The 26271-nt window shown below is 41.2% G+C and overlaps 1 protein-coding gene across 2 annotated transcripts in view; it reads right to left on the bottom strand.

Annotated features, from left to right (window-relative positions):
• The window catches only part of AOC1 (amine oxidase copper containing 1), a 29782-nt gene extending 9821 nt beyond the window's left edge, over positions 1-19961 (bottom strand). The window contains exon 1 of one of the 2 annotated variants that reach the window (XM_043873233.1): positions 19571-19961. The gene's annotated coding sequence lies outside the window, so the exon portion shown is untranslated. Of the gene's footprint in view, positions 1-5315; positions 5616-19570 lie in introns of those variants that run through there. The other variant, XM_043873232.1, reaches the window with a different exon arrangement.
• Positions 19962-26271: the final 6310 nt, after the last annotated feature.

Below are 26271 nucleotides of genomic sequence, written 5' to 3'. Positions count from 1 at the left end.
AATGGTATGATGATATTTTCATAAGTAATAGAAGAGAGATAAGGGGATAAAGCCTTTTGGGTAAACTTTCTTAAGATAATATGTTTTATGGTATGTCTACCTAAGAACAATTTCTTCAGACCTCTGATGACTTGAAACTTCAGAGTTCTGCTAAATTAAATGATAGAAATTCTTTGAATGTCTAGATCATTTTAAAAAATTTACTTATTTATTTGGCTGTACTGGGTCTTAGTTATGGCATGTGGGATCTTTAGTTGCAGCTTGTGAGATCTAGTTCCCTTGATCAGGGATCAAACTTGGGCCTCCTGCATCGGGAGCATGGAGTCTGAGCCACTGGACAACTGGGGAAGAACATAGATCATTGTTAATAAGATAAAATACGGGAAACGTTAATTGCTAAAGAAGTCTGTTTTTACCTACTTTTGACCTCTTATTCCAGAGAGACTTAATATGTTTGAAACTGTTAATAAATATATTTTGTGCTTTATTGAAAGATTGTGAAATGGCATATATTTCTAGAAATTAACTTTTAAAAGGGAATCTTCAGCAAAGAGTTTTTGGCATGATTAAGACTAAGATTAGATTTAATTAAATAAATGAATTTTAATATTAAAAGTGAAATGATGTAAAACTAGACCTTTTTCCTCTGCTGTGAGGGCAAAGTTTTGTTTTGAAATATTGATCTGCTTCTGCTTTTGGTAACAGATTACAAAGTTTCTTTACTAGTAACTTCCTACACTTGCCTTTGAAATCTTTTGTTATCATTTTATTAATAGTTTTATGAATAAATATTGTTTAATAGTTACTAATGATCCTCCTTGGTCAAACGCTTAAAACCTTTGATATCTTTGACAAACTTTCTCAAATCAAACTTTAAATGAAATTCTTTTGACTGCTAGCTAACTTTGGGATGCTTCTGAGGGCTCCTGAACATCTCAAAGAGAGATATTAAAATAATTTGGCTTATTTGGTATATTAAATTGCATAGGAAGCATTGTCAAATGAGTAACAAAAAATCTTCTAAAGCTCTATTTTATAAGTAAATATTATTAATATAAAAGTTCTAGAAATTATATGAAGTTCCTAAAATTTGAAATGTCCTGGTATGCTATCAGTCATATTTCTAGTTATTGTCTTGAAATGTTGTATGTCACAACAAATTTCCTTGACAATTGCATTGTGATCAGGTCTTTAACCATGCTTCTCAAGTCTCTTGTCATTTATAGAGAGTTATTGTCTTAACCTGATGCTTTTCAAAAATGCCTGTAGGGAGATTTTCTGCTCCCAAAATGAGTTAGACTCGGTAGAGAAAGGACTTCCACCTTGTATGAGGGTTATTTTAGAAACAGCTCTCTCGTGTAAGGTTGCTGAAGACGTAGTAATAGGGTCTCCTTTAACTGCTTATGTCCCACATTCAGTTGAGTCTCTTCTAAACTCCTGCCACACTCAGCCCAATTCTGTAAGCCAGCTAACTTTTAAAGAAGTTGTTGCTTTCTCTTCCCAATATGATCTTGGTTTGATGTAATAGCATTAACCTTGCAACTTTGCTTCCAGAACCACAGGAAGAAAGCAAATATGATCACATCTTGTTAGCAGTTTATTGTCTTCCTCCCAGGAATGACTTATAAGAAGCCCCTATTGATAAGGCTGATCTAATTTAATTTACAGATGGGTCCTACTTATGGGATGAATGGGACATTATCAAGCCAGATATGCAGTAAGATCCACAATGGACATAATTGAAAACTTTTATTTACCAGAAACAAAGTCAGCACCACAAGCCAAATTAATTGCCTTAACTCTAGCTTGTCAGCTAGCTAAAGACCAGGTAACAAATATTTATACTGATGTTCGATATGCTTTTTTCCATAGCATCTTTGGAATGCTATGAAAGCAATGAGGTTTTAAACCTTAAAATAGAAAACACGTTGAAGAGTCATCAATCACAATCAGTTCAGTTCAGTTGCTCAGTTGTGTCTAACTCTTTGTGACCCCATGGACTGCATGATAATAGATTAATGGATAAAGGATTAGTGAATAAATGGATTAATCACGATACAACTGCCAAAACAGCAATTATGAAAACAACAGAGCATTCCAAATTTGGCACTGTGGAAGCTGAAGGAAATCAACTTGCTGATGTTGCAGCCAAATGGGCAGCTTTAAATATTCACCCTGTCCAGCCTCCAGAATGTCCACTGCTCTCTGTTAACCCTGCAAACTCAATGAAAGATTTATTTCTATGGGTCAAGAAATCACCACTAAAGAAGAGAGACAGATTAGGCAACAAAAAGGGGAAATTTTGACCCCACCACACAAATATGGGTTAGACCTGATAAAACAAAAAATAGTTTCGATAGACATGTGTGTGGTTAGTCACTCAGTTGTGTCCAATTCTTTGTGACCCCATGGACTATAGCCCGCCAGACTCCTCCATCCATGGGGATTCTCCAGGCAAGAATACTGAAGTGGGTTGTCATACCCCTCTCCAGAGGATCTTTTGGACCCAGGGATCAAACCCGCATCTCTTATGTCTCCTGCATTGTAAGCAAATTCTTCACCTGCTGAGCCACCTGAGACGCCTTTTAATAGACATATTGAAGCCCAATGGCTGTTATTCCAGCGGGTACGTTCTTTAACCCATTGGGCATCTGAAAAAGTAGTTTTATGGGGAAAACAATATTTTGGAACATTTCACCCACAATTGTGCAGAGAAAATATATTATTGATAGGGTCTTATTGAGATACTTAAAAAAAATTGGTAACTACTTTTACAGCAGGCCCTTAGGAAATGAAAAGTGTCGTGGATTACAACCTAGACATTTTGTTTGTTGGAAAGGACATCAGATGAAAAATTCTTTGCAGCCACAACAGATAGAAATTTGTCAAGTATTATGAACTAAGCCATACACAGCTAAACTGAAAGACAGTAACTCATGGATTCACATCTCTCATTTTAAAAATATCACTCTACCTGAACAGACTTTGATCCCTGTTTCTAGCACCTGGATTTAACTAAGACAAGCATCACCAGGCTAGGATGACAAGATGACAGAAGTAGCAGACAGCTGATCCAACAGTCCAGACGAGAGCTTTAAGACCCATCCTACCAGTTCAATTGTACTGTTTACCAAATGTCTGTTTCCTTATTAAAATGAAAAGTGATTGTTTTATTTCTAGCTATATTTTTACCCCAATGTTTAGGATGGATAGAAAACTCCTTAGCAACGTTGTCACAAAATGTAGTTACTGGGGGATTTAACTGATTGCTGGATTTGTCATCAAATTCCTAGGTCAACATAAGGTCAATATAAGCCCCTCATAACTTTTGCCACTGACTTTTCAGATGTTTCTATAATCTGTAAAAACTTTTCCCATTGCATATACCTCCACCTTGGTTTACTATGTTCAGTTAGTCTACTCAGTTCTGTGTTTCTGTGATGAGCCAGAGATGTTGCAGAATTAAACGTCTGTTAATTTCTAAAACTGCTTTGCAGGGGGAAACTCATGCTTTACCCAGACAATGTTGTGCTTTCATACCAGATGAGTCTTCTGATGTAACCATCTAATGGCACATATAAAATCAGATTTCTGCATTGAGGAATCCCCTTTCTGGTCTAAATAAAATCTTGGGTAAATGGTTCAGTTCTGGGGCTTCATAGCTTACATCTCTGCTTCTGACTCTGTGATTGCTGTTGGCTGTCCTGACTGTGTTCTGTGTCACTTAGAGAGCAGTAATCTCTCATGTCTTTCAGTATGCTGTGCTGGTGTGTTCAGCCGTGTCCGACTCTTTGGGACCCCATGGACTTCAGCCCGCCAGGCTCCTCTGTCCTTGGGATTTTCCAGGCAAGAATACTGGAGTGGGTTGCTATTTCCTTCTCCAGGGGGTCTTTCTGACCCAGGAATCGAGCCTGTGTCTCCTGCGGCCCCTGCATTTCAGGCGGATTCTTTACCTGCTGAGCCATCAGGGAAGCCTTGTGCCTCTCTGTGTGTGTTCAAAACTCCACCTAAAGTAATGATGCCTGAATGACTATTGATCGTATCTATTATTCTGTATAAAATAGTGACCAGGCACAGTGCACATACAGAGTAAAATTGGCATAAGTCCCATTGTACAACTTAGAATTGACTGTCAGTCTGTGGCAAGCATTCTACTAGCCTAACCCCCTTAAAGGTAAGAAAGAACTGGGATATTAAGATGGGGCCTTGGGGGACATGATAGATACAGGGCAGGTAAGCAACTACCATGGTACTGGGGGACCAAATACTGGCTCGCCTAATGCTTTCTATCAAAAGATTACTGATGAAAGCAAGGGTGGGGATGATGAAATAAAATTTACATTTCAAGCCAGGACAAGAAAAAGTTAAACATAGAAGTTGCTGTGGTTTTTTTTTGGCCTCTTCCCTGTCTCTCCCACTTGCTAATGTGCCGGGTGCGTCTGCATTACTCATTAACCAGAGCTCCTCAAAGATGGGAGTGCCCGCTGGATCATAAAGATCCACTTTTTCCCCTTTTCTGATGCTAGCAATGTAACCTCTTAAAAGATCATTGATCTTTCCTAGCTCTTTAGGGGTCATGGTGACTTGCAGCTTGCTTTATATGTGCTTACCTGGACTATGTATCTTTGGTGAACTTTTTGTAAAATATATTATTTTGATGGATGATCCCTTTGTCTTGAGGATGTATATGGCTGGGCGCTCGACTTCTAACAAGGAAAAGAGTTCTCAGAGCTTTCTGAGAATCTGCTTCCTGGGTTATAATCCTCGGTTTAGCTCAGATAAACTCTTCCTCTTTTTCTTAACTTGATAGTTAACTGAATTTTCATCCACAGGTCTTTTCCCCAAATTGCCTTCTGCTCTGCTAAGGAGGGAGATGTGGAAAAGACCTGCGGTCCTGTAAACTGAGCTTGGCTATTCATTTACCCTTTCCCAGTACAATCCTCGGTTGCAGTGTCCAGATGGGTGGCAGGTGAGGTGGATGATGGCAATGAAGCCATGGCAGAAGGGAGAACTCAGTGGCCAGTGAGACCTCCACGCCGGAAGATACAAAACATACCTTCTCCTGCCCATGGCTCATCTCCAGCACCTGGAGAACAGCGGCCACCTCCTGGCTGCACCTGTCCCATTTCAGCCCTGGGTGGTGTGTGCCTTGGAGTGATCCTACTGGGCTCTCACCCGTCCCTTTGGCCCCTCACCTCTTGTGTCTTTGTTCCTTCTGACCCCCCACTCCGTGTCCGCCTTCCCTCACTGCCCCCCTCCGCTCCTGTTTGCCCCTGCTTGACTCTGCCGGAATACCCTCCCCGCCCAGATCATACCTGTGTGCTTGGCCCTGGGCTCACGTCTGCTGCAGCCTTTGTCTCTGACTCCTTGAACTTTATGGCTGGACCTTGCCCCGGGGGGAGGGCTGGGGTGAGGCTTGTGCTGACCAAGGTGGTGACCTATGTCTCAGGAAGCCCCACAGTGGGCAGGGGCAGTGTACGAGGAAGTGTGTGGGTCTCTGGTGGCAGTGGCCCAGCAGCTCCTGTTACCCCAAGTTCCGAGGATGGAAACTCCCCAGTCTTTCACCACTTCAGCAGCTGCGCCCACTTCTGTTTTCCCCCAAACACCCATGCCGTCGATGCTTCCCTGTCATTCCCCCTGCTGAAGTGGCACTTTTCACTAGAGTTGCCTGTGTATTCTCTGCTATGATCTGCATTGGGTCATAGTCTGTTAGAGTAGGTGGTGAGTGCCAGAGGTCAGAGATAAAGACAAGGAGAAATTTACTAGCAAGTACTTGCCAAAGGGGGCTTCCCAGGTGGTTCAGCTGAATCCCAGGGATTCAGTAAAGAATCCCACAATGCAGGAGACTTGGGTTTGATCCCTGGGTCGGGAAGATTCCCTGGAGAAGGAAATGGCAACCCACTCCAGGATTCTTGCCTGGAGAATCCCATGGACAGAAGAGACTGGCGGGCTACTGTCTAAGGGGTTGCAAAGAGTCGGACATGACTGAGTGACTAATTTTCACTTTCATACAGTTCATGAGGTTCTCGCGGCAAGTATACTGGGGTGGTTTGCCATTCCCTCCTCCAGTGCATCATGTTTTCTCAGAACTCTTTGCTATGATCCATCCATATTCAGTGGCCCTACATGGCATGGCTCAAGGTCGCGATCCTTGAATGGGGTCAAGAACCAACAGTTAGAACCCTGCATGGAACAACTGATTGGTTCAAGATTGACAAAGGAGTATGACAGGGCTGTCTGTTGTCACCATGTCTTTTTTAACATATATACTGAGCACATCATGAGAAATGCCAGGCTGGATGAGTTACAAGCGGGAATCAAGATAGGTGGGAAAAACATCAACAACCTCAGATATGTGGATGATACCATTCTAATGGCAGAAAGCAAAGAGGAACTAAGGAGCTTCTTGATGAGGGTGAAGGAGGAGAGTGAAAAAGCTGGCTTAAAGCTAAATATTAAAAAAAGTAAGATCATGGCATCCGGCCCCATTACTTCATGACAAATAGAGGGGGACAAGGTGGAAGTAGTGTCCGATTTCCTCTTCTTGGGCTCTAAGATCACTGTGGATGGTGACTGCAGCCATGAAATCAGAAGACAAACCTAGACAGTGTGTTGAAAAGCAGATACATCACTCTGCCGACAAAGGTAATGTCAAGGCTATGCTCTTCCCGGTGAATTGGACCATAAAGAAGGCAGAGTGCCAAAGAATTGATGCCTTCGAACTGTGGTGCTGGAGAAGACTCCTGAGAGTCCCTTGGACTGCAAGGAGATCAAACCAGTCAATCTTTTTTTTTTTTTTTTTCCAAACCAGTCAATCTTAAGGGAAATCAGCCCTGAATGCTCATTGGAAGGACTGATGCTGAAGTTGAAACTCCAGAATTTTGGTCATCTGATGTGAACAGCTGACTCATTGGAAAATTCCCCGATGTTGGGAATGATTGGGAGCAGAAGGAAAAGAGGGTGTTAGAGATGAGATGGCTGGATGGCATCACTGATGCAATGGACATGAACTTGGGCAAACTTCAGGAGATAGTGAGGGACAGAGAGGCCTTGCGTGCTACAGTCCATGGGGTTGCAAAGAGTTGGATATGACTGGGCGACTGAACAACAATGAAATTAAGTATTCAGAATAGGGATATCTATAGAGACAAAAGTAAATTAGTAGTTGCTTCAGGCTGGGGAGCAGAGGTTGTGTAAGTGGTGCTACCTAATGGGTATGGGTTTTCTTTTAGAAGTGATGAAAATGTTCCAAAATTGACTCTGGTGAGGGCTGCACATATTTGTGAATATACTAAAACCCATTGGATTATTCACTTTGTGGGTGAATTGTATAGTATGTGAATGCTATCTCAAAAAGCTGTTTTTAAAAATAGTGAGAGGGACTACTATCTAGAAACACACACAAAACTCCTAAAAACCAGCCAGAAATAGGAAATCATTCCAAAGGGAACATGAGTGAAGAATCGCAAGGGCACGTGATCAGATTCCCATATGTAGTAGTTATTGGTGGTTTAGTTGCTAAGTCGTGTCTGACTCTTGCGACTGCATGGACTGTAGCCTGCCAGGTTCCTCTGTCTATGGGATTCTCCAGGCGAGACTACTGGAGTGGGTCGCCATTTCCTTCTCCAGTAGTAATAATTATTAGAGCAGTGCAGATTATTCAACAACAAGATGTAGTTTTATACCCACTGCTGGCGGGAATGAGAAAGCCACATGGCATGGAGGATGCCACATGCTGGCAGATGTAGGGAAATAGGCTGGTGGGAGGGCATGCTCATCATACAGGCCTTCTGGAGTGCCGACCCCACTACATGGGCACATCACAGAGTAGAAACAGCCTCGGGAGCAAGTACCACTGCAGGGCTCACTCCTGGAGGATGAAGAATGGTGAGGCTACCACTTACTTTTGTGTGGGCAAGGAGGGAGGGTGAATGAGCGTGCATGTCACATTTTTATTTGAAGGAGTACACAAAATGTCCATAGAAAGATAATAATCTTACAGAGTAGCACAGAACAGGGACTTCCCTGGTGGATCAACAGTAAAGAACCTGCTGTCAATGCAGGAGATACAGGTTCAATCCCTGGGTCAGGAAGATCCCCTGGAGAAGGGAATGGCAACACACTCCATACCTTTGCCTGGAGAATTCCATGGACAGAGCATTCTGATGAGCCACAGTCCATGGGGCCGCAAGGAGTCGGACATGGCTGAGAGACTAACACTTTCCCTTTGCACCACTTTTCCCCAGTTCACCGCAGTCTCTGCCTACTGGTCCTTCCTGCACGTGACCTTGACTTCTGAGGTGCAGTTCCTCCCCTCTTGGTGTTAATGATTGGTGACAGCTACAGATAACACTTGAGCAAAGATCCTGTCCTCTCAGTTCTGGGCTGCCCTCCCCCTTAAAGGGGCAGAAGCAATGGCTTTGGGGATGATGATGTTGTAGGAACAGGATGTCTGGTCTTGGGGAGGGGCAGCGTGACAGGTGAGGATGGATTCGGTGTTTGTGGTTAGTGGGTCAGAGTTCACAGCTCACAGTCTTCCCCTTGCTCACTCTTGATAGTTTATTTTCAGAGGAGTCAACACATCAGACATCATGTGAGAAAACCCGGGGTGTTTCCATAGAACCAGCAGAAAGAAATTGTTTGGCAGGTGCTGCCCCAGCTAAGTCACCAGGTTAGCTCTCCAGGCAAATGAAGCCACCGTCACAGGTTTCATCCCTGGTTAGGGAAGACTGGTTCACAAATTGAAAAGTCTACTGTTTTCATTGGGAGTCCTGGCACTACTTGGTCTCCAAAATCACTGTGGACGGTGACTGTAACCATGAAATTAAAAGACACTTGCTCCTTGGAAGGAAAGTTGTGACAAGTATTTTTGTTGTTGCTGTTGTTCAGCTAAGTCATCTCTGACTCTTTGCGACCCCATGGACACCATGCTTCCCTGTCCTTCACTATCTCCCAGAATTTGCTCAAACTCATGTCCGTTGAGTCAGTGATGCTATTCTACCATCTTATCCTCTGTTGTTCCCTTCTCTTGCCCCCTATCTCTCCCAGCATCAGGGTCTTTTCTAATGAGTTGGCTCTTTGCATCAGGTGGCCAATGTATTGGAGCTTCAACTTCAGCATCAGTCTTTCTAATGAATATTCAAGATTGATTTCCTGTAAGACTGACTGGTTTGATCTCCTTGCTATCCAGTGTTAATCACACAGTTGTGTCTGACTCTTTGTGACCCCAGGGACTGTAGCCCATCAGTCTCCTCTGTCCATGGAATTCTCCAGGCAAGAATACTGGAGTGGGTTGCCATTTCCTTCTCCAGGGGATCTTCCCAACCCAGGGACTGAAACTGGGTCTCCTGCATTGCAGGCAGACTCTTTACCGATTGAGCCACCAGGGGGAGGATTGACTGGTTTGATCTCCTTGCAGTCCAAGGGACTCTCAAGAGTGTTCTCCAGCACCACAATTTGGAAGCATCAATTCTTTGGCCCTCAGCCTTCTTCATGGTTCAATTCTCACATCCATACATAACTATTGAAAAAACCATAGCTTTGACTATGCAGGCCTTTGTCAGCAGACTGATGTCTTTGCTTTTTAATATGCTGTCTAGTTTACTCATAGCTTTTCTTCTAGGAAGCAATTGTCTTTTAATTTCATGGCTGCTGTCACCATTCGAAGTGACTTTGGAGTCCAAGAAAATAAAATCTGTCACCAGTTCCACTTTACCCCTTCTTTTTGCCATGAAGTGATGGGATTGGATGCCATGATCCTCATTTTTGAATGTTGAGTTTTTAAGCCAGCTTTTTCACTCTCCTCTTTCACCCTCATCAAGAGGGTCTTTAGTTCCTCTTTTCTTTTTGCCATTAGAGTGGTATCATCGGCATATCTGAGGTTGTTGATATTTCTCCTGGCAATCTTGGTTCCAGCTTGTGCTTCATTCAGCCTGGGATTTCACATGATGTACTCTTCATGTAAGTTAAATAGGCAGAGTGACAATATACAGCCTTGACATACTTCTATCCCAGTTTTAACCAGTCGATTATTCCGTGTTCAGTTCTAACTGTTGCTTCTTGACCTGCATACAGGTTTCTCAGGAGGCAGGCAAGGTGATCTGGAATTTCCATCTCTTAAAGAGTTTTCTACAGCTTGTTGAGATCTACACAGTCAAAGGCTTTAGCATAGTCGATGAAGCAGAAGTAGATGTTTTTCTGAAATTCCCTTGCTGTTTCTATGATCCAATGGGTGTTGGCAATTTGATCTCTGGTTCCTCTGTCTTTTCTATATCCAGCTTGTACATCTGGAAGTTCTCAGTTCCAGTACTGTTGAAGCCCAGCTTGAAAGATTTTGAGCATTACCTTGCTAGCATGTGAAATGAGCACAATTACACAGTGGTTTGAGCATTCTTTCGCATTGCCTTTCTTTGGGATTGAAATGAAAACTAAACTTTTCCAGTCCTGTGGCCATTGCTGATTTGTCCAAATTTGCTGACATATTGAGTGCAACACTTTAACAGTATCATCTTTTAGGATTTGAAATAGTTCAGCTGGAATTCCATCACCTCCACTAACTCTGTTCCTCATAATGCTTCTTAAAGCTTACTTGACTTCACACTTCAAGATGTCTGGCTCTAGGTAAGTGACCATACCATTGTGGTTATCTGGGTCATTAAGACCTTTTTTGTATAGTTCTGTGTATTCTTGCCACCTCTTCTTAATCTCTTCTGCTTCTGTTTGGTCCTTACTATTTCTGTCCTTTATCATATCCATCTGTGCATGAAATGTTCCCTTGATATCTCCAACTTTCTTGAAGAGATATCTAGTCTTTCTCTAATCATAGGTTTCAGTGGAGCTATGAGCCACACCATGCAGAGCCACCCAAGGTGGACAGGTCATAGTGGACAGTTCTGACAAAACATCACCCACTGAGAAGGGAATGGTAAACCACCCCAGTATTCTTGCCTTGAGAGCCCCATGAAGGGTATGAAAAGGTAAAAACATATGACACCAGGAGATGAGTTGCCAGGCTGGAATGTGTTCAAGATGCTACTGGGGGAGAGCAGAGGAATAGTTGTTGAATAAATGAAGAGGCTTGGCCCAAGCAAAAACAGCACTCAGATGTGGATGTGTCTGGTGGTGAAGGCAAAGTCTCATGCTGTAAAGAACAATATTGCATAGGTACCTGGAATGTTAGGTCCATGAATCAAGGTGAATTGCATGCAGGCAAGCAGGAGATGGCAAGAGTGAACATTGACATCTTAGGAGTCAGGGAACTAAAATGAGATATCTGAGTTGCCTGTAAAATGGGGAAATCCCTTTGACTCTTTAACTGCACAAGGGAAACAGCATGGTTGGTTCACTGGTGGGTCAACTGTTGGAAATAGAATCCGCTTGCTATTGGAAAGTGGTGGCATATAATCTTGTCACTGCTAAACTGCTGACAATTACTAGGGAAGGTAAAAGTAGTCAATTTGCTGAGTCATATGTAGTATATCAGGCTCTAAAACAAGAGAGTTTAACTGAATGTCATATATACACATTATTCCAATACTTTGGCCACCTGATGCGAAGGGCTGATTCATTAGGAAAGACCCTGATGCTGGGAAAGATTGAGGGCAAAAAGAGAAGAGGGCGATTGCTGGGAGCCAACACACAAGACCCTACCCATGACAAGGCCATGAGGGAGAAAACCTGACGGGCAAGGCAGATCAGGTTTTCAGGGGTTTTGAAAAGGTCAGCTCATGAGACCCTACCCCTAACAAGGCTATGAGGGAGAAAACCTGATGGGCAAGGTGGATCAGGTTTTCAGGGGTTTTGAAAAGGCCAGCTCACAAGATCCCACCCATGACAAGGTCACAGGGAGAAAGCCTGACAGACAAGGCAGATCAGGTTTTCAGGGATTTTGAAAAGCTGCCCCTGGCACCCACCTTAAAGATGATATCTGTCTTTCTGATGCCTGCCTCAATGGACTACTCTCTGATTTTTTGACACAGGCAGAAGGCCTTCCCCGATCTCTTCCCAGATAAGAATCAATTTAGAACTTTAATCAATAAGTTTCCCTGGTGGTGGTATTTTATGAGATTATCTAGGGTGAAAGGAGTGTTTTAATTTAAACTCCTTTGCTGGTAGTTTGTTAGCCAAATGCATTTATACCCTTGGTCCTAATATGCATGATTGCTTATAATATCCTAATCATAAAATAGCATAAAGAACCTGGTTATATAAAAGCCCTAATAGACATAGAGCCTTTTTAAGGGGTAAAGGAGTCCTATTAGAAAACATAGGAAAAATTATTCTATAGGAGGTTATTGGGTTGAGATTTGCTTGCTGTGTTTTGCTTGCTGTGTTTTTGCTTTTAATGTGGTAAGGTTGTGTTATAGAAACCATTGTTAGTATAGTTAAAGATCTAGAGAAACAAGGACTTAGCCCTAGTGTGGTAACAATGAGATGGTTGTTAATTGTCAGCCAGGAGTGCTAGGCAGAAGCTGCCTCGCCAAAGTCGCAGAGTCAGTATGGGGTAAACTTCTTAGATAAATGCAACTGACAACTTTTGCAGAAGGATTAATTTTTGTATTAACAAGGATATAATTCTACTCTGTACTATTTCCCTATGAGACTGTTACCTTTCAGTTAAAGTCACCATAGAAACAGAAAATAGGTTTACATTCACCTGACCTGCATAAAATGTTAATAGGCCCCAAGGGCAGAAGAAAATGTACAAGGCCCTCATAAACAAGAAGTATGCAGAAAACACCCTGGTTTTGTGAAGGACAAGGTGACGTAACGTGAAACTATCTTCCCCTTAGAAATGTACTAACTTAGGGTATATAAAGACTCTACCAGAAAATTACTAGAGCTAATCAATGAATAGAGTAAAGTTGCAGGATATAAAATTAACACACAGAAATCCCTTGCATTCCTATACACTAACAATGAGAAAACAGAAAGAGAAATTAAGGAAACAATACCCTTCACCATTGCAACAAAAAGAATAAAATACTTAGGAGTATATCTACCTAAAGAAACAAAAGACCTATACATAGAAAACTATAAAACACTGATGAAAGAAATCAAAGAGGACACAAACAGATGGAGAAACATACCGTGTTCATGGATTGGAAGAATCAATTTTGTCAAAGTGGCTATACTACCCAAAGCAATCTATAGGCTCAGTGCAATCCCTATCAAGCTACCAATGGTATTTTTCACAGAACTAGAACAAATAATTTCACAATTTGTATGGAAATACAAAAAACCTCGAATAGCCAAAGTAATCTTGAGAAAGAAGAATGGAACTGGAGGAATCAACCTGCCTGACTTCAGACTCTACTACAAAGCCACAGTCATCAAGACAGTATGGTACTGGCACAAAGACAGAAATATAGATCAATGGAACAGAATAGAAAGCCCAGAGATAAATCCACGAACCTATGGACACCTTATCTTTGACAAAGGAGGCAAGGATATACAATGGAAAAAAGACAACCTCTTTAACAAGTGGTGCTGGGAAAACTGGTCAACCACTTGTAAAAGAATGAAACTAGAACACTTTCTAACACCATACACAAAAATAAACTCAAAATGGATTAAAGATCTAAATGTAAGACCAGAAACTATAAAACTCCTAGAGGAGAACATAGGCAAAACACTCTCCGACATAAATCACAGCAGGATCCTCTATGACCCACCTCCCAGAATATTGGAAATAAAAGCAAAAATAAACAAATGGGACCTAATGAAACTTAAAAGCTTTTGCACAACAAAGGAAACTATAAGCAAGGTGAAAAGACAGCTTTCAGAATGGAAGAAAATAACAGCAAGTGAAGCAACAGACAAAGGATTAATCTCAGAAATATACAAGCAACTCAATTCCAGAAAAATAAATGACCCAATCAAAAAATGGGCCAAAGAACTAAACAGACGTTTCTCCAAAGAAGACATACAGATGGCTAACAAACACATGAAAAGATGCTCAACATCACTCATTATCAGAGAAATGCAAATCAAAACCACAATGAGGTACCATTACACGCCAGTCAGGATGGCTGCTATCCAAAAGTCTACAAGCAATAAATGCTGGAGAGGGTGTGGAGAAAAGGGAACCCTCTTACACTGTTGGTGGGAATGCAAACTAGTACAGCGACTATGGAGAACAGTGTGGAGATTTCTTAAAAACCTGGAAATAGAACTGCCATATGACCCAGCAATCCCACTTCTGGGCATACACACTGAAGAAACCAGATCTGAAAGACACACGTGCACCCCAATGTTCATCGCAGCACTGTTTATAATAGCCAAGACATGGAAGCAACCTAGATGCCCACCAGAAGATGAATGGATAAGGAAGCTGTGGTACATATACACCATGGAATATTACTCAGCCATTAAAAAGAATTCATTTGAATCAGTTCTAATGAGATGGATGAAACTGGAGCCCATTATACAGAGTGAAGTAAGCCAGAAAGATAAAGAACATTACAGGATACTAACACATATATATGGAATTTAGAAAGATGGTAATGATAACCCTATATGCAAAGCAGAAAAAGAGACACAGATGTACAGAACAGACTTTTGGACTCTGTGGGAGAAGGCGAGGGTGGGATGTTTAGAGAGAACAGCATGTATATTATCTATAGTGAAACAGATCACTGGCCCAGGTGGGATGCATGAGACAAGTGCTCAGGCCTGGTGCACTGGGAAGACCCAGGGGAATTGGGTGGAGGGCGAGGTGGGAGGGGGGATCGGGATGGGGAACACATGTAACTCCATGGCTGATTCATGTCAATGTATGACAAAACCCACTGCAATGTTGTGAAGTAAAGAGCCTCAAACTAATAAAAATAAATGAAAAAAATAATAAACTAAAAAAAAAAAGAAAGAAATGTACTAACTTAGGGTATAAAAGCTATGGTAAAAAATAAAGCATTGCCAGACTCTGCCAGGCCCTGCAAACACCCCTGTCTGGTCATTCACTCTCTCACTCTCTCTCGCTCTCTCTTTCTCTCTCTCTCCCTCGCAGACTTGGCCCTATCAAGGCTAGTCTCATGTGTCTTCTCTATCTCGCCGATGCTGTTCATCCTGAGGGTACCCCCTGGATCCTGCCGAGGCTGGACTCTGGCAAGTGGCGCCCGAACAGGGACCCAAAGGTAATCACCCCATTGTTCAATCTTCGGGACGGCTAAGACCCCACTAGGGTGCTGCAGGCCCCCCTGCATAAGATAGGTAGGGTGAGGAAAGCAGGTAGGCTTTAGGTTTCTTCTTTAAAACCCCACTAGGGCGCTACAGGCCCCCCTGCATAAGAAAGGTAGGGTAAGAAATTGGGTACGTTTCAGTTTCCTTCTTCTTTAAATTAAGCCTCTTCCTTTTTTCTCTTTTTTTCTTCTTCTAATTAGTAACAAAAATGGGTAACAGCGAGTCAAAAGAAAGACAGCTTTTTATTGGAATCATAATGCAACTCCTTAACCGCAGAGGAATTAAAGTTAAAAAGACCAGTGTTCAGTCCTTTTCTGAAGTCCAAGAGCAATGTCCTTGTTTTCCAGAAGAGAGCAGTTCTCCTGGGTTCCCTTACCCTCCTGCCCTCCACCCCGGTGCTCTTTCCAATGAGATCTCTTGCTTTGTCAGCACATGTATCTCCTCCGACAATTCATTTATAAGAGCTCAGTTATGTGCCCTAGAAGGGGTCCCCCTTCCTGCAACTGGTGGAAAGTCTTCTTCGCTGAGACTGACATCCTGACCGCTCGTGGTACTCCTCTGAGTACCAGCTTGCCTGCCAATGGACCAGACCCAGCGGTCGCAACTGGGACCCTTTTGTCCCTGGTCTCCTCCTGACGCAGACAACTGGCCAGAGTGCCCCGACCAGTAAGGAACAAGAAACTTTATTGACCTCTCTCCCCTTCCCTCTCTCTGTCCTCTCCTTAGCCCTTCCTATCCTTCCCATTTTTCTAATCCCCTGGTCCTGAACACAGGAATTTGGCCGAAGGGCCTCAGCTTGAGCTGAGGATTGGAGACTGATCACCTCCTCTTGGCAGAGAACTCGAATTCTGGTATAGCCGAGTTCCAGTCCTCCCTTCTCTGGAAGCCCAGGGAAAAGTCCCTTAATGCCTGGGTGTCTGCAGGTGGCAGGAGACGTCTGTAAGGCCACCCCTTTTGTCCCCCTTTCCCGCCTCCTCCTCCTTTTCCTCCTCTTAAAATCTTTGAAGACATCTGAAGTTCTGTGTCTCTCAAGAAGGTTTTCTGAGAGACTGTATTCTTGTATTTAAGGGAGTGTCTGATGAGGACTGCCAGGTTTATATGTGTGTGTTTCAACTCTGTGTTCTGTGTTGTGATTTTTGATGGTCATTTTGCTTTTTGTTTGAACTTGATTTTCTTTCCCTCTGCCTTTAAGACCAGCCAGGGCTCTCAGGAACACTTATCTAGACCATCTGTAACTCCTGAGACTGAGGGAAAAGGGAAAAAGCCTTTAAAAATTTTTATTTATTTCAACTTTTTTATAAACTAGTAAATTTTATATTGTAATATCTAATTCATCCCCAAACTTAGAATATGAAGCTAGATCTCACACTGTGCCTGTCTAAATATGTCTTGGTATGTCTTTGTCTCTGGGTTATATTTTTTAGGTTAATTGGTAAATGAGCTCTATTTAATTGGCTAAAAAAAAACAACGGTAAGCGCTTACAAATCAAATAATTCTAAATTAAACAATAAATTCCAGGTTCAGGTAAACTGGAAAATATTCAGTACTAAAGACCTGATATTAATGTTTGTTTGTTGACCCAACTAATATAAACATGTCTTAGAGTAATTAACATCAAGTAAAATGTTTTCATTATGCCTAGGTTTATTATAAGTTAAATATTGTTATATTGTAATATCTGTTACAAGTTTGTCAACAAGGAAAGTACCTCAAGTAAGAAACTTCAAAAAACAATGTAAATGAGATAGGAGTTTTTAGATAAGCTATTAAAAATCATCATACCTTAGAAATGTCTCTCTAAAACAGTCCCTTTAGATTTTGGTAACCTGAATTTCGAGGGTTGTGCTAAATTAAGTGACTGATTTATTGAATAGCTAGATCATTTAAAAATAATAATAATAATAAGACTCTAAAACATGCATTACTGAATACTAATTTCCTCTTACAGAGAAACTAGAGATTTTGGACTATAAATGAATAGTGTTTGATGCCATCCTAAAATGTTTTAAGAAAACAAGGGTTTTAAAAATTAGCACTGACATTTATGCTCACCAATCTATACAATGCCAATTAAAGTCAATTCTTGGTTGCTTAAGGAAAATAGGATGTGTGTGTTCAGTAAAGAAGGTATGAAGAAAGAAGTTACATTTTATGAAGGGAAAAGGAAGTAGGTCTGACTTACAGGTGGCTGTTTCAGAATGGGAGAACAACATAATGGGTACAGAAAATGCTAAGAAGGTTTGATGGAAAGTGCACTCCAAGGGAAGAGTTTTGTGCATAAATACAAGTTTTCTTGAGACGTTGAATTGCCTTTGATAATGGATTTTAAGTTTCTTTACCTCTGAAGTGATCTGTTCTATGTTTATCTTTAAAATCTTTTTTACTTTGGCTAAGTAAATATATTATTTCACAGTGATCTATATGATTCTACCTGACAGAGTACTATAAACCCTTTTGATATTTATTGACAAAACTGCCTAAATAGCTTGACTTCTGGCTGATTTTGGGATGCTTCAGAGGGCGCCTGAGACATCCCCAAGAGCTATTAAACTACCTGAGTTCATTTGACATGTTAAATTGCATGGGGATTATTGTTGGAGGAGTGCTAAATCTTCTCAGGTTATATTGTATGGTTGATGTTGCTTACATAGATATCCTAAAAATTATGAGAAATTCATAAAAATCTGATATGTCCTGGTAAAATGTTGTCAGTTATAATTTTAGTTATCAGGTTAAAGTGTTACAAGTCACAGCAATGATCAGGCTACTTTGTCAATTACAATTTAATTAGATTTTAAACATGCCTTGTATGGTTTCACTCTCATGCCTTTAAAAAAAAATACTGCTAGTTCTTCAAGATTTATATAAAAGACTTTTCTAAGATTAACTGAAAATTTTTGTTTGCTTGCTATCCGGTAAATTGGTAACAGACTGGAATTTAGTCTACTCTCTATGTTAAGAGAAAAAAGTTTTCTTAGAATGAATCTTTCAATAACAAATTATGAATTTCTTTGCCTTTAAGTGATTTATATTTGTTTTTAAAGTCTTTTGAAACTTTAGTAAAGTAAATAAGTATTATTTAAGATTATGGTACATATAAAATCTCATTCTGCTTCTACCAAAAATAACCCCTCACTGTTAGACTTGTGCATCTGAATGTCTTAAAATTGACAATGCCCCTGCTTACACTGCTTAATCTTTTCAAGCTTAAATACTGGGGAATCGTCAGCCCAGAAAGCAGAATTAACAGCCGTGATAGAGGTGTTCAAAGAGTTTTCAGACCAGGCTTTTAATTTATTTTCTGACTCGCAGTATGTAGTTAGGTTGTTTCCTCAAACTGAAACGGCTGTTTTTACCAGAAAATAAAACCACAATTTTTATATTGTTATCTACCCTTCAACAACAAATTTGGAAAAGGTCAAAGCAATTCTATGTTGGACATATAAGAGCTCATTCTAATTTACCTGGACCCGTCCATACGTTTAACCAAGAGGCAGATTTGCTAACCCGAATCATCGTGGCCAGTGCTTTTGAGCATGCTAAAGCCTCACATGCTATGCATCACCAAAATGCAACTGCCCTTCGATATCAATTCCATATTCCTAGGGAATCTGCACGTGAGATCATTAGGACATGTCAACTTTGCCCTACTTCAGTTCCCACTTTGCCTTTTGGGGTAAATCCCCATGGCTTACTACCTAATGTGCTTCGGCAGATGGATGTAACACATGTTCCTTCTTTTGGAAAACTATCCTTTGTGCATGTTACTGTAGATACCTTCTGCCATGTCATTGTGGCTACTGCCAGAACGGGAAAAGCCTATAAAGATGTAGTTCAACATCTTTTTGCCTGTTTTTCCTACTTAGAAATGCCAAAATCAATTAAGACAGACAATGCTCCAGCTTATACATCTAAGTCCTTTAAAAATTTCTGTGCCCAATTCGGTATATCCCACTCTACAGGAATTCCTTACAATCCCCAGGGACAAGCAATTGTAGAAAGGGCACATCAGACACTCAAAACACAAATCTCTAAATTACAGGAAGGGCAGTTCAAATAGTTCTCCACTCCACATTTTGCAGCATGCCCTCTTTGTGCTCAATAACCTTAATGCTGATCAAGCCGGTTTAACAGCTATGTTCCGTCCCTGGAACCCAGAACAAAAAGCTATGAAACCTTTAGTAAAGTGGAAAGACCTCCTTTCCAGACTATGGAAGGGACCTGATCCCTTGCTAACCAGTGGGCGAGGGTATGCTTATATTTTCCCACAGGGTGCTGACTAGCCACTTTAGATCCCAGACAGACTGACTCGCCATGTCACAGTCCCCAGACCTCCGGTTCCCTTGCAGCCTCAACCATAAAGGAGGAAGAGCACTCCTCTGCCCTTACCTCAGCCTAGAAGGTCCAGCAGACTCTGAAACAACTGGCAATGGAGATCCCAGAAGAACAAATGGAAACCACCAGGATGTCCTGCGCAGGCAACTCAACAAGCCTCCATACCCACATGGGGACAAATTAAGTCACTCTGCCATCAAGCACAGGGAACAGCTTCCCTGCAGGGATCTTCAGCCTCTCCCGAAAGGGTTTTTATTGCTATGCTTGCTTTACGGTCTTGTCAGAACTCTCCGGCAGAGCACTCAGAAGCTTGCGACTGAGATCCATCTGGCTGTCTTACAAAATAGGAAAAGGGAGAGATGCCGGGAGACAACACACGAGACCCCACCCATGACAAGGCCATGAGGGAGAAAACCTGGCGGGCAAGGCGGATCAGGTTTTCAGGGATTTCGAAAAGCTGCCCCTGGCACCCACCTTAAAGATGATATCTGTCTTTCTGATGCCTGCCTCAATGGACTACTCTCTGATTTTTTGACACAGGCAGAAGGCCTTCCCCGATCTCTTCCCAAATAAGAATCAATTTAGAACTTTAATCAATAAGTTTCCCTGGTGGTGGTATTTTATGAGATTATCCAGGGTGAAAGGAGTGTTTTAATTTAAACTCCTTTGCTGGTAGTTTGTTAGCCAAATGCATTTATGCCCTTGGTCCTAATATGCATGATTGCTTATAATATCCTAATCATAAAATAGCATAAAGAACCTGGTTATATAAAAGCCCTAATAGACATAGAGCCTTTTTAAGGGGTAAAGGAGTCCTATTAGAAAACTTAAGAGAAATTATTCTATAGGAGGTTATTGGGTTGAGATTTGCTTGCTGTGTTTTGCTTGCTGTGTTTTTTTGCTTTTAATGTGGTAAGGTTGTGTTATAGAAACCATTGTTAGTATAGTTAAAGATCTAGAGAAACAAGGACTTAGCCCTAGTGTGGTAACAATGAGATGGTTGTTAATTGTCAGCCAGGAGTGCTAGGCAGAAGCTGCCTCGCCAAAGTCGCAGGGTCAGTATGGGGTAAACTTCTTAGATAAATGCAACTGACAACTTTTGCAGAAGGATTAATTTTTGTATTAACAAGGATATAATTCTACTCTGTACTATTTCCCTATGAGACTGCTACCTTTCAGTTAAGGTCACCATAGAAACAGAAAATAGGTTTACATTCACCTGACCTGCATAAAATGTTAATAGGCCCCAAGGCCAGAAGATAATGTACAAGACCCTCATAAACAAAGAAGTATGCAGAAAACACCCGGGTTTTGTGAAGGACAAGCTGATGTAATGTGAAACTATCTTCCCCTTAGACATGTACTAACTTAGGGTATAAAAGCTATGGTAAAAAATAAGCATTGCCAGACTCAGCCAGACCCTGCAAACACCCCTGTCCGGTCATTCACTCTCTCTCTCTCGCTCTCTCTCTCTCTCTCTCCCTAGTAGACTTGGCCCTATCAAGGCTAGTCTCACGTGTCTTCTCTCTCTCTCTCTCGCCAACGCCGTTCATCTGAGGGTACCCTCTGGATCCTGCCGAAGCTGGACCCCGTCAAGTGGCGCCCGAACCGGGACCCGAAGGTAATCCCCCCATTGTTCAGTCTTCGGGATGGCTAGGACCCCACTAGGGCGCTGCAGGCCCCCCTGCATAAGATAGGTAGGGTGAGGAAAGCGGGTAGGCTTTAGGTTTCTTCTTTAAAACCCCACTAGGGCGCTACAGGCCCCCCTGCATAAGAAAGGTAGGGAAGAAAAGTGGGTACATTTCAGTTTCCTTCTTCTCTAAATTAAGCCTCTTCCTTTTTTCTCTTTTTTTCTTCTTCTAATTAGTAACAAAAATGGGTAACAGTGAGTCAAAGGAAATACAGCTTTTTATTGGAATCATAATGCAACTCCTTAACCGCAGAGGAATTAAATTGAAAAAGACCAGTGTTCAGTCCTTTTCTACATTTGTCGAAGAGCAATGTCCTTGTTTTCCAGAAGAGAGCAGTTCTCCTGGGTTCCCTTACCCTCCTGCCCTCCACCCCAGTGCTCTTTCCAATGAGATCTCTTGCTTTGTCAGCACATGTGTCTCCTCCGACAATTCATTTATAAGAGCTCAGTTATGTGCCCTAGAAGGGGTCCCCCTTCCTGCAACTGGTGGAAAGTCTTCTTCGCTGAGACTGACATCCTGACCACTCAGGGTACTCCGAGGCCAGCTTGCCTGCCAATGGACCAGACCTAGCGGCCGCAACTGGGACCCTTTTGTCCCTGGTCTCCTCCTGACGCAGACCACTGGCCAGAGTGCCCCGACCAGTAAGGAACAAGAAACTTTATTGACCTCTCTCCCCTTCCCTCTCTCTGTCCTCTCCTTAGCCCTTCCTATCCTTCCCATTTTTCTAATCCCCCGGTCCTGAACACAGGAATTTGGCCGAAGGGCCTCAGCTTGAGCTGAGGATTGGAGACTGATCACCTCCTCTTGGCAGAGAACTCGAATTCTGGTATGGCTGAGATCCAGTCCTCCCTTCTCTGGAAGCCCAGGGAAAAGTCCCTTAATGCCTGGGTGTCTGCAGGTGGCAGGAGACGTCTGTAAGGCCACCCCTTTTGTCCCCCTTTCCCGCCTCCTCCTCCTTTTCCTCCTCTTAAAATCTTTGAAGACATCTGAAGTTCTGTGTCTCTCAAGAAGGTTTTCTGAGAGACTGTATTCTTGTATTTAAGGGAGTGTCTGATGAGGACTGCCAGGTTTATATGTGTGTGTTTCAACTCTGTGTTCTGTGTTGTGATTTTTGATGGTCATTTTGCTTTTTGTTTGAACTTGATTTTCTTTCCCTGTGCCTTGAGACCAGGGCTCTCAGGAACACTTATCTAGACCATCTGTAACTCCTGAGACTGAGGGAAAAAGGGGAAAAGCCTTTAAAAATTTTTATTTATTTCAACTTTTTTATAAACTAGTAAATTTTATATTGTAATATCTAATTCATCACCAAACGTAGAATATGAAGCTAGATCTCGCATTGTGTCTGTCTAAATATGTCTTGGTATGTCTTTGTCTCTGGGTAATATTTTTTAGGTTAATTGGTAAATGAGCTCTATTTAATTGGCTAAAAAAAAAAGGTAAGTGCTTAGAAATCAAATAATTCTAAATTAAACAATAAATTCCAGGTTCAGGTAAACTGGAAAATATTCAGTACTAAAGACCTGATATTAATGTTTGTTTGTTGACCTATCTAATATAAACATGTCTTAGAGTAATTAACATCAAGTAAAATGTTTTCATTATGCCTAGGTTTATTATAAGTTAAATATTGTTATATTGTAATATCTGTTACAAGTTTGTCAACAAGGAAAGTACCTCAAGTAAGAAACTTCAAAAAACAATGTAAATGAGATAGGAGTTTTTAGATAAGCTATTAAAAATCATCATACCTTAGAAATGTCTCTCTAAAACAGTCCCTTTAGATTTTGGTAACCTGAATTTCGAGGGTTGTGCTAAATTAAGTGACTGATTTATTGAATAGCTAGATCATTTAAAAATAATAATAATAATAAGACTCTAAAACATGCATTACTGAATACTAATTTCCTCTTACAGAGAAACTAGAGATTTTGGACTATAAATGAATAATGTTTGATGCCATCCTAAAATGTTTTAGGAAAACAAGGGTTTTAAAAATTAGCACTGACATTTATGCTCACCAATCTATAGAATGCTAATATAAAAGTCAATTCTTGGTTGCTTAAGGAAAATAGGATGTGTGTGTTCAGTAAAGAAGGTATGAAGAATGAAGTTACATTTTATGAAGGGAAAAGGAAGTAGGTCTGACTTACAGGTGGCTGTTTCAGAATGGGAGAACAACATAATGGGTACAGAAAATGCTAAGAAGGTTTGATGGAAAGTGCACTCCAAGGGAAGAGTTTTGTGCATAAATACAAGTTTTCTTGAGACGTTGAATTGCCTTTGATAATGGATTTTAAGTTTCTTTACCTCTGAAGTGATCTGTTCTATGTTTATCTTTAAAATCTTTTTTACCTTGGCTAAGTAAATATATCATTTCACAGTGATCTATATGATTCTACCTGACAGAGTACTATAAACCCTTTTGATATTTATTGACAAAACTGCCTAAATAGCTTGACTTCTGGCTGATTTTGGGATGCTTCAGAGGGCCCCTGAGACATCCCCAAGAGCTGAGTTCATTTGACATGTTAAATTGCATGGGGATTATCGTTGGAGGAGTGCTAAATCTTCTCAGGTTATATTGTATGGTTGATGTTGCTTACATAGATATCCTAAAAATTATGAGAAATTCATAAAAATCTGATATGTCCTGGTAAAATGTTGTCAGTTATAATTTTAGTTATCATGTTAAAGTGTTACAAGTCACAGCAATGATCAGGCTACTTTGTCAATTACAATTTAATTAGATTTTAAACATGCCTTGTGTGGTTTCACTCCCATGCCTTTAAAAAAAAATACTGCTAGTTCTTCAAGATTTATATAAAAGACTTTTCTAAGATTAACTGAAAAATTTTGTTTGTTTGCTATCCGGTAAATTGGTAACAGACTGGAATTTAGTCTACTCTCTATGTTAAGAGAAAAAAGTTTTCTTAGAATGAATCTTTCAATAACAAATTATGAATTTCTTTGCCTTTAAGTGATTTATATTTGTTTTTAAAGTCTTTTGAAACTTTAGTAAAGTAAATGTTATTTAAGATTATGGTACATATAAAATCTCATTCTGCTTCTACCAAAAATAACCCCTCACTGTTAGACTTGTGCATCTGAATGTCTTAAAACTGACAACGCCCCTGCTTACACTTCTAAATCTTTTCAAGCTTAAATACTGGGGAAACATCAGCCCAGAAAGCAGAATTAACAGCTGTGATAGAGACGTTCAGAGAGTTTTCAGACCAGGCTTTTAATTTATTTTCTGACTCGCAGTATGTAGTTAGGTTGTTTCCTCAAATTGAAACGGCTGTTTTTACCAGAAAATAAAACCACAATTTTTATATTGTTATCTACCCTTCAACAACAAATTTGGAAAAGGTCAAAGCAATTCTATGTTGGACATATAAGAGCTCATTCTAATTTACCTGGACCCGTCCATACGTTTAACCAAGAGGCAGATTTGCTAACCCGAACCATAGTGGCCAGTGCTTTTGAGCATGCTAAAGCCTCACATGCTATGCATCACCAAAATGCAACTGCCCTTCGATATCAATTCCATATTCCTAGGGAATCTGCACGTGAGATCATTAGGACATGTCAACTTTGCCCTACTTCAGTTCCCACTTTGCCTTTTGGGGTAAATCCCCATGGCTTACTACCTAATGTGCTTCGGCAGATGGATGTAACACATGTTCCTTCTTTTGGAAAACTATCCTTTGTGCATGTTACTGTAGATACCTTCTGCCATGTCATTGTGGCTACTGCCAGAACGGGAAAAGCCTATAAAGATGTAGTTCAACATCTTTTTGCCTGTTTTTCCTACTTAGAAATGCCAAAATCAATTAAGACAGACAATGCTCCAGCTTATACATCTAAGTCCTTTAAAAATTTCTGTGCCCAATTCGGTATATCCCACTCTACAGGAATTCCTTACAATCCCCAGGGACAAGCAATTGTAGAAAGGGCACATCAGACACTCAAAACACAAATCTCTAAATTACAGGAAGGGCAGTTCAAATAGTTCTCCACTCCACATTTTGCAGCATGCCCTCTTTGTGCTCAATAACCTTAATGCTGATCAAGCCGGTTTAACAGCTATGTTCCGTCCCTGGAACCCAGAACAAAAAGCTATGAAACCTTTAGTAAAGTGGAAAGACCTCCTTTCCAGACTATGGAAGGGACCTGATCCCTTGCTAACCAGTGGGCGAGGGTATGCTTATATTTTCCCACAGGGTGCTGACTAGCCACTTTAGATCCCAGACAGACTGACTCGCCATGTCGCAGTCCCCAGACCTCCGGTTCCCTTGCAGCCTCAACCATAAAGGAGGAAGAGCACTCCTCTGCCCTTACCTCAGCCTAGAAGGTCCAGCAGACTCTGAAACAACTGGCAATGGAGATCCCAGAAGAACAAATGGAAACCACCAGGACATCCTGCGCAGGCAACTCAACAAGCCTCCATACCCACATGGGGACAAATTAAGTCACTCTGCCATCAAGCACAGGGAACAGCTTCCCTGCAGGGATCTTCAGCCTCTCCCGAAAGGGTTTTTATTGCCATGCTTGCTTTATGGTCTTGTCAGAACTCTCCGGCAGAGCACTCAGAAGCTTGCGACTGAGATCCATCTGGCTGTCTTACAAAATAGAAAAAGGGAGAGATGCCGGGAGACAACACACGAGACCCCACCCATGACAAGGCCATGAGGGAGAAAACCTGGCGGGCAAGGCGGATCAGGTTTTCAGGGATTTCGAAAAGCTGCCCCTGGCGCTCACCTTAAAGATGATATCTGTCTTTCTGATGCCTGCCTCAATGGACTACTCTCTGATTTTTTGACACAGGCAGAAGGCCTTCCCTGATCTCTTCCCAAATAAGAATCAATTTAGAACTTTAATCAATAAGTTTCCCTGGTGGTGGTATTTTATGAGATTATCCAGGGTGAAAGGAGTGTTTTAATTTAAACTCCTTTGCTGGTAGTTTGTTAGCCAAATGCATTTATGCCCTTGGTCCTAATATGCATGATTGCTTATAATATCCTAATCATAAAATAGCATAAAGAACCTGGTTATATAAAA

Source organism: Cervus elaphus, chromosome 18 (assembly GCF_910594005.1).
Source record: "Cervus elaphus chromosome 18, mCerEla1.1, whole genome shotgun sequence".
Classification (NCBI taxonomy): Eukaryota; Metazoa; Chordata; class Mammalia; order Artiodactyla; family Cervidae; genus Cervus; species Cervus elaphus.
This window is presented reverse-complemented; position numbering and strand designations above follow the sequence as displayed.